The 9,132-nt window shown below is 46.5% G+C and overlaps 1 protein-coding gene across 2 annotated transcripts in view; it reads left to right on the top strand.

The window, feature by feature from the left end:
• The window catches only part of ank3b (ankyrin 3b), a 206,639-nt gene that overhangs the window by 29,878 nt on the left and 167,629 nt on the right, over positions 1-9,132 (top strand). The gene's annotated exons all lie outside the window — the stretch shown is intronic.

Genomic DNA, 9,132 nt, shown 5'->3' on the forward strand with positions numbered 1-9,132 from the left:
TTTGGTATTTTTTGTGGTTGTGTTTCTTTTAAGTGAGCGCCGTGCGTGAACCTCTCAGATGATGGAGGTGTTGTGGAAGGTTCTCTTTTGTTCCGTGGCATTGAGTGGAAGGGGTGTGTTCTCCTCTCTTTTCTGTTGTGTTCCGTTCGGTTCTCTGTGGCGTGGTTTTGTTTTGAGGCGTTCCATGGTGAGGGGATTTAAAAAGGCACTTTGGAAAGAAGATTGGGGGGGGGGGGGTTTGGTTGCGAAGGCTGAGACTGGTTGAGACAAAAATATAATTTCTTTGTTTGTGACTCAAGATCGCCTCATGGCCGGGGTTAATTGAGCATTTGGGAGAAAGAGAGAGAGAGAAACCGAGAGCAAGAGGGAGAAAGGGAGAGAGAAAAGCTATTGCACCCTTTCAAAATACTAGTGTCCCTTGTTACCTTCTAAGCTGGCTTTGCCCCACTTGCCTGGTTTTTGGGGAGGGTTTTGAGGGGGGGGGGGGGGGGCTAATATCCTCAAGAGTGAGTTTCATAATGTTCCAGTAAACCTGATAGGGAGCAATTATACGGTATGAACAAACGAATCAAACGAATGAAACAAATCAAAGGAATCACAACCACCGAACAAAGGAGGATGAAGTCCTCATGTAGGCATCACTCCACTCTGTAAACACAGCCCAGGCTTTGGAGACATGCTGTTCCATCTTTCTCTCTCTCTCTCTTCCGCTCTCTCTCTCTCTCTCCCCTCTCTCTCTTTCTCGGTTTCTCTTTCTCTCCGCTGCAGTCTGCACTGGCAGAATAATCAGCTTAATTAGGGGAGCTGGGCGTTATTGGCGGGCTTGGCTGGCTTGATGTATATGTGGCCGTGCTTTTTTTTCCGCCTTCGCTTCGTAAGCGCTTCGCCAGCGGACTCCCGGAGCTCTCTGCCCGCCGCTGAACCCGCGGCTGCCAGCTCAGAGTGGCACACTGCACACACAGCATCCTCCCAGGGCTGGGAGAGTAACAGGTGCCTGTCCTTTATCTCTCCTCGAGGCGAGACGGAGAGAAAGAGAGCTTTCGGAGGAGAAAGGGGGGAGTCTCAGAGGTGGACTCTGCTCATCTGCTCTGAGAGAGAGAGAGAGAGAGGGAGAGTGAGTGTGTGTGTGTGTGTGTGTTGAATAAGTCTCTTGCGTTGACGAGCATCTCTGTGCTCCGGCAACCTGTTGCTAAGCTCAACAGGCACCTGTGCTGGATGCCAATCCCATCAGAGCACCCTGTGACACCGCTTGACTCACTAACCCCCCCCCACACACACACACAGACACTACCCCCCCCCCCCCACACACACACACACACACAGACACACTCCCCCCCTCCCCCCACACACACACACACAGACACACACACACAGACACTACCCAGCATCAACATACAGGAACTCATCAGTGCATTCACTCTGATCCACACCAACATAACGTTCACATTATCCAGCTACGCTTGTACTTTAATGGATATTTCATTATTGTGAAGTGCTTCTGATTAAGGGAGCGGATCTGCTGTTAGGTTACGTCAGCCATGGACACTCAGTGGCTAGGTCCAGCTCAACCCGGATCGATGCCTGGATACATTCTGGGTACGGACAAGAGGCACTTTAGCACGTTAGCACATTATAAGGTGGCGGGCGGCAGGGGACAGGACAGGAGGCCAGTGTTCAGTGGTGATTAGTGGAGCATAGGTTTTTTTTTTATGTCTCACACAGGGGTTTTTGTACATTGTCTTCTGCACAACAGGAGGAGGGACAGCACGGCAAGTCTGTGTGTTTAATAACGGGGGACCGTCCAATCCTCACCTGTCTCTGTTCATAAGTGTTGTTTGCTAACGCCGGGGGGAGTGATTGGTAGTGACAAGAGACATTGCACACAACTCATGTTTGAATGACCAGTATCAGGGTCTATTGTTGAGACAGATGGCCTGAGAGATGGGAGCAAGATGGACTGAAAGCAGACGTGTTTTTAGAAGAAGAAAAAAGCAGGATAATGTTTTGTTTAAGACAAGGTTATGCCGATATACAGATAAACATTTCGTTGCCTCTCTTAACATTTCGTTGCCTCTGTACCTGTACTCTGTGCAATGACAATAAATTGAATCCAAAAACAGAAAGAGAGAGAAATCTGTGAGTAGTCTTTGTCAGGTCTACATACGTATATAATTTGATATTACCTTTCTCTTTCTCTTTCTCCCCCCTCACTCTCTCCATCAGTTGTGTAACGCCTATTTGGAAGGTTCTAATTTTAAATCTCAAGGTAGCTGGGCAGGGTGGGGGCCTCTCCGACATTTCGAGAAGCAGGAAAAATGGCCACAGGGTGTCAATCCATTAGCCCCCCCACGACCTCCCTTTAGCTCTGCATCCTGTGTCGATCCACCCGCCCAGGGGGCCATGGCATGGTGCGAATGCAGCGCGTGGGTTAGAGGAGTCGTGTTTACGGAGGACTCTCAGTTGGGGATCTCCGCAAGGAGTGCCTAGCATTTAAACATCTGCCTTTGGCTGGAAATGTGTGATAATCCATGGGGATCTCCGTGATGGGGAGTGGGGTGGGGGAATGGGGCAGTAAGGGAATTGCCAGAGAGCTCGTGTGCGTGTGTTTGTGTGTGTGGTGTGTGTGTGTGTGTGTGTGTGTGCGGGCGCGAGGTTGGCGGGTCAGATTGATCCTGCCAAAGGTAATAAATGTCTAATTTGTGGAAACGGGGATGCCGCTAACCTTTTTCTTCAGACGAGTGCTCGTGCCTCAAAGAGACATTTTGAGGCCGTCTTGGCAGGCGCACGGAGGAGACCCGTTCGGAGACTTCTCCCTCGCTCTCTCCCTCGCTCTCTCGCTCTTACTCCACACCACGAGAGCGGCTTTGGCAGAGAAGCAGCAGGTGTGTAAATGGCTGCCGCAACCATGGCAACCAGGACCCTGCTGTTGAGCGGGGAAGCTGTGGTGCTGTGAAGAAGGTGCAGGGCTTTCCGTACCGATGCAGCCATGCCCCTGATGGATCTATGATGTTTATCATTGCAGGAAATTTCAATATTGAAAGGAAATTGAAGGATGAGTGAGGATATGAGCTGGCCTAAGTGTGTTAATGTTATATCTTAATGTGAGAATACCTAGAGGCTTAAAACTATGCAAATGGAAAAAGAAACATTTATGCTAGCTCATTTATGAAAAAATTATATTGTTTTGTTGTCAAAAAGACACTAGCCCAAAAGTCATGTAAAACAGGGAAAAACTCATGGTCTTCAGAAGGCTATATTTTTGCTCCATATTTTGAGTCTATAACAATAGAATATTAGTGATTACAGAGGAGTTCCTGAGACAAAAACAAATAACTGCACAGGGTGTTACAACAGTTCAAAAGAATGATATTTAATGGGTTACGACACTTTTGCATTCTTATATAACAGGAAAACACTCTAGGAACCCTTAGTACCTTTTTAAAGGTTTATCTGTGTAGAGAACCCTAAGAGGAAAGGTTCTTCGTGGCTCCTTGGAACCCATCCCACCTTCTAGAACTAATTTGCCAACACTGGCAAACTGGTTTATTCAGGAGGAAAAAAACATCTAAGGTGAACCTTTGTAAAGACCTGGATGAAGAACAAGAACCTTTAAATGTTTTATATTATTTACTCTTTCATTTGTTTATTTTCATAGTGACACTCCGAGCCTTAGCTTAGCTCAGTAGCCACGCGCAGCAGGTAACCAAATGGGTGACACAGCCGGTGAACCCTGCCCTAACCCCTGCTGGTTGTTGGGATGACATTTACAATGTAATTGAAAGCCAATCTGCACAGGCAGTTCTAATTGGAGCACGGAGCAGGAAGTGGGTCTTGGCTCACCCCTTACTGCTGGTGAGCCCATGTGGAAAAGGAAAGTGAGAGAAGGAGAGATGATTGAGCAAAAGAGAGAGAGAGAGAGAGAGAGAGAGAGAGAGAGAGGGAGTGAGAGAGCGAGAGAGAGAGAAGGAGGGAGCGTTTTCGCTGACAACACATGCCAGGCATATTGTGAATTTGGAAAGCCATTCGCTCCCTCGCGCTCTCGTTCGCTCCTCTTGCAGGGGGCCTGAAGAAGGCACATGGACACTTTACCACAGGAAGTGAGCGGAGGTAAGCGTCAGCCTCTAAAATCTAATCTCCTGTAAACCAGACGCAGTGAACAAACACAGAGACTGACGTGTCATGGGGCTTTCAGTAAGAGGGGCCTTCTGATCAGCCAGGCACCCGTAAACAAGAGCGTCAGGTGTCCCTTGTTTACCACTGAGGCGTTTAAAGGTATTTTGTGCTCGGAAGCACATCGGCCTTGGGCACTGTGACTGAGAGACCCCTCACTCTCTCTCTCTCTCTCTCTCTCTCTCCCTCTCACTCTCTCTCTCTCTCTCTCTCTATCTCCGTCCTATCGTTTTCACTTTGTCTCTCCCTCTCATAGCATTGTCTGTCAACACTAAATGCTCCCACAAAAAAAATGAGTAATCAGTAATTGGCAGATGATGAGCATGAATTCACACACACACACACAGACACACACAGACACACAGACACACACACACACACACACACACACACACACACACACACACACACACACACACAAACACACGAAAGACATTCACTCAGTCTCTTTGATCCCTCTGAATTCACGTGCCCAGTGAGCATGCTTATTATGATGCGTTTGTCTTGTTTTCGGAAGCTGATGATGACACTTCACTCCGTTTCCCAGTCCTCATCTTCTCTTTATCCCCATTTCTTTCTCTTGCTCTCCCTTTCTTTTTGTTTTCATCTCTCTCTTTTTCTCTCAAGTTATAACAAGACCGGATGATGATAATTGTCTGCTCTTCTCTTGAGCTGAAGCGCCCAGCTCGCTAAATTAGAAATGTGACGATCTGGTCCTCGTAGGGCAGGAAACAGGACTCCGGGCATGGCAACGCCGGCTTCTCTGAGACAAACAAACAAAATGAAAAAGGTCCCCACAGCTGCTACCCGATGTCTTCAAAAACCTTTCATCACTTTGAAGGCGTTACTCAGGCATCGCTGGGACAGGAAGTCATTAGTCTCCGTGCCAACAGGAATCCTTCCTGCCACCGTGGAGTGCCATCCCATAATACCACCCCTTCTTAGCTTCTTATTGTACGTTACCATTAATATTTCAGTAATATTCGTTAAGGAACAGGGATTGTTCATCGTGCAACACCTAAAGCACGGCACTGCTGACAGCTTTGCTGACGATGCCAGAAGTAGGATAGTTTAGCTAGTCAGCACGACACAGCAGGTTGTTACCTATGGTAGATTTCCCCAAGGCTCTCCACACATAATACACTGGGCTCCTGTCCCATCTCTTACCCACCTGGGGGATGAGACAGCAGTCACCGAGCGCTAGTGCGCCCCCCACTTATTGGCTGTCTAGGTGAAGAGGTCAGTGTCAGTTGCACATATCTTCTTTTCGCCCCGTAAAACTTACCAATGAAAATTGATTGGTCATAAACCTGGATGTCAGGTCCGTGAGGAGGGAGAGCTGACTCACGGGTAGGGGGACTCTTTTCGGCTCGGGAGTTATGGCACAGAGTTCCACAAGAGACGCCGCCGCCGCCAGCCATTGATCGCTGCCGGCCGCAGGGCGTATCGGGTGACAGCTGATGGGCTTATCGGGACTCTCCCAACAGAGTAGGGTGCCCTTTTGAGTGGAAGATAAATGGATGAAAAGGGATTTAATGAGGAATTTAGCATGATGGCTAAACATCTGCAGGGACGACTGTCGGGTTTAAGAAGAAGAAGAGAAGGGAATTAAAGGGTTTAGTGAAGACTTTAACGATGACCGAACAGTCTGACTACAGACTCTGCAGATTGGAGAGGAGGGTGAAGGGTTTGGTGAGGACTGGTATGATGGCCTAATGGCTGTGTCTGATTGCATTGTCATGATTAGCTGTAACTCCATCCAGATTCGATACTCCAAGCCGACCCATTAAGAGGGGAACGAGAGCTAACAGGGCCAGGACAAAACAGTGACTTTCTCCAAACACACTGCAAATGCATACCGAAGTCTCAGCCAACATCCGTATTATAAATCACAGAACAACAATGGGATTGCAAACACAGTGGCTTAAAAATAACACATAAGCATGGGGATTAATGCCTTGGGACCCGTAAGACTGAGGGGGGAAAGTGGGCGCCTGACTGAAGCAGAAAAGTATTTGCTGTCTTGCATTGTGTACAGAGCAGAAAATGTAACGTCTTATTTTCGTAACAATCACACATTTTATTTTCTCATAAGCCATTCTGCTCAACTGGCACTTTAAATAAATGATTGGTTGTATATATTTTTAAAAACATTTGAATTTGCGTTTTTTTACCAATCGGTACCTTACTGCTTACCATTCAAAAGGTAAGATACATGGACCATGTCCATAAAACTGAGCTTATATTCTAGTGTCCATATATTCTAGTGTCCATATATTGTAGTGTCCATATTTTCTAGTGTCTATATATTCTAGTCAGTTTAACTTCCAAAGGCTGGCTGCACCTGTGACAGATACAAAAGCGGCGTTTGATTTCTGCCTTTGAGGTTTGGAAGCCTGCCACTCATCTCAGGTTATTGTTGTAGGTGTTAATTTGGATAAGTGGCTGACAGTTACCCACCTGGTCATGCTTTCTGCTGCTGCATTCAACACATTGCTTATCAGTCAGAGAATTCATCCTGATGTTAATAAACACACACCACAGAACACACACTAAAACACACGCACACACGCACACACACACACACACCATCAACAGTATTATGCAACACATACACACTCCCACAAGTGCACATACCTATCACCTCTATGACTAACCAAAAGTGAATTTTGTGAATTTGTCCATGGCAGTAAAATGGTCAGCCTGAACTGCATTTCCCTAAAGCCCTATAGTGCTCTGACCACCATTAAACAATAGTGATGCTTTCATTTTCAGATCTCTCTTTCAGTCATGAGGTCACAACTAGGGCTGAACGATTAATTGCATTTGCGATTTAATCGCGATATGATAGAACGCGATTTTCTAACCGCAACGTTCGCGATTAAAAAACGTGGTCTAAAAAAAAAAAAAAAAAATGTTTTTTTTTTTTTTTTTTTTAAGATGGTAAATTTTGCACACAGTGTTTAAAAAGTGCATGCCTAGTGTTTATACTTAAAATTACTTTTTTTAAATTACTTAAATGCACAGTGGCAAAGCCACCTATTTGTTGTTCTTGTTTCTGTAATGAGCAGTTAAATAAAAATGTAAAATGTGGGAAAGAATATTTTACACTAAATGTATCTAATATTGTGTTGGTCATATTTAAATCATTCATTACGTTTTGTTGGGAAAAAAAGAGGATACAAAAAAAAATCGCATATTAAATCGCAATCGCAATATTTTGGTAAAAAATCGCAATTAGATTATTTTCCCAAATCGTTCAGCCCTAGTCACAACACAGGGAAGCACCCTTCACGCAGTGGGTCAGGTTACTTTCTTCAATTAAACAATAGTGATGCTTTCATTTTCAGATCTCTTTTTTCAGTCATGAGGTCACTGCACAGGGAAACGCCCTTCACGCAGTTGGTCAGGTTACTATGAGGTTACATGCTGCTGCGGATTAGGCCGAGGGCCTGTGAGCTGGGCCGGAGCGGCTCTGTTAGTGGCTCGCTGTGGGGGTTTCTGGGAGTTAATGTTTAAACCCTGTGCCGTGTCTGCAGGTTGTCCCAGACTGTGATCCTGTAATCTTAGTTGGAATGTCCAGCGGGGGCCTCGCCGGAACTCTGTCGCGCCGACGCTTTTTCCCAGGCTCTCTGGTGTCCCCGGAACCCGATAGGCCGCCTGCCACTCGGCGTATGCACACACACACACACACACAAATGTACACACACAAATGTACACACGCACACACGCACAAAATACTCAGGTGCACACGTACGTAACTGAAGTTTGGATCTGAAACCCACACACACACAGTGCGATGAGATGAGATGATGGAAAAGTGCTCACACTGTCTCCAGGGTTTCCCCAGGCAGATGCACCTCATCAGTAGTGTATGTGTGTGTGTGTGTGTGTGTGTGTGTGTGTGTGTGTGTGTGTGTGTGTGTGTGTCTGTGTCTGTGTCTGTGTCTGTCTGTGTCTGTGTGTCTGTGGTGTGTGTGTGTGTGTGTGTGTGTGTGCGTGTGTGTGTGTGTGAGAGAGAGAGAGACTGTGTGTGAGAGAGAGACTGTGTAAGAGTGTTGTTTGTCTGTCTGTGTGTCTCTGTGTGTGGTGAGAGAGAGGTTATTGCTATTGCTTGTTATTGTAGGATCTTCCCTCTCCGTCCTTCCTAGAACTAAAGAGGGGCATGGTGTATCGGCCCACGTGTGTAGCTGCATACCACCCTCCCCCCCCCATGCCCTCGTCTACAGCATAATTACTAACGAGCTTCCTCCTATATCTCAGCCTGTTTGGATGCTGTCCATCCACCTGTTGAACGTAATGCATCTACGAGGCTCCATATAGAATTACAGATGATTCATTCTTACACAGCAGATTTGTGTCGTCAGAACATTAATAATGATCCTTGTAAGTGCTGATTCTGCGTAAAAATGTACGGCCAGTGAATATTGGAACGCGATTTTAATTTCTAGAACGGCCTGTTGGATTGGATATAATACAGCCAATAAAGGAAGTTGTCTGGTATCAAGCTGTTATTTATTACGTTGGTCAGTGCCAAGGTGGACATTTTGTTCAACCGTATTAGGTTTTGCTGAGGCAAACACAGCGCATAATGCGGGAATATGCCAAGGGCCGCAGGGACCCAACTACGGGTACACACTTCTTTTGGCTCAGATAGCGTGAAAACAAATCAGATATACAACTCAGCAACACCTCTTCCACAACGCTGTGTTCACGCAGCAGAGAGAATGAAATGTTCAATTAAAAAAAGGTAATGGGAGATAGATATTTTGCCTCAGTGCGAAAGACTCAATTTACGAATCCCCAGTGTCTCTCCAAAGACACGGTGATTCATTTAGGGAGTTTCCCAGAAATGGAAGCGTCCAGGTTATAGCTGACTCAGGGGGACACGCCAGGCAGGGCTCTGCGCCATGTCCTGGCCAGGTCTGCATCAGAGGCAGGTGCGTCTTCGGGGTGTGTGTG

The sequence above is a fragment of the Clupea harengus genome, chromosome 23 (genome assembly GCF_900700415.2).
Source record: "Clupea harengus chromosome 23, Ch_v2.0.2, whole genome shotgun sequence".
Taxonomy (NCBI): Eukaryota; Metazoa; Chordata; class Actinopteri; order Clupeiformes; family Clupeidae; genus Clupea; species Clupea harengus.